Here is a 294-nt window from a genome sequence, read left to right on the forward strand (position 1 = left end):
TTTCTTCTGACTAGTCCCATTGTTCACAGGATTTCTTTCAGAAGTGTACATGAATTGTTTATTTGCAACCATTTCAATCAGTTCTTGAGCTTCAGTAGGCGTCTTCTTCAGATGAAGAGATCCTCCAGAAGAGCTATCCAAAGACATCTTGGATAGTTCAGAGAGACCATCATAGAAAATACCTATGATGCTCCATTCAGAAAGCATGTCAGTAGGACACTTTTTGATCAATTGTTTGTATCTTTCCCAAGCTTCATAGAGGGATTCTCCTTCCTTCTGTCTGAAGGTTTGGAC

The sequence above is a fragment of the Arachis duranensis genome, chromosome 9 (assembly GCF_000817695.3).
Source record: "Arachis duranensis cultivar V14167 chromosome 9, aradu.V14167.gnm2.J7QH, whole genome shotgun sequence".
In the NCBI taxonomy this organism is placed as follows: Eukaryota; Viridiplantae; Streptophyta; class Magnoliopsida; order Fabales; family Fabaceae; genus Arachis; species Arachis duranensis.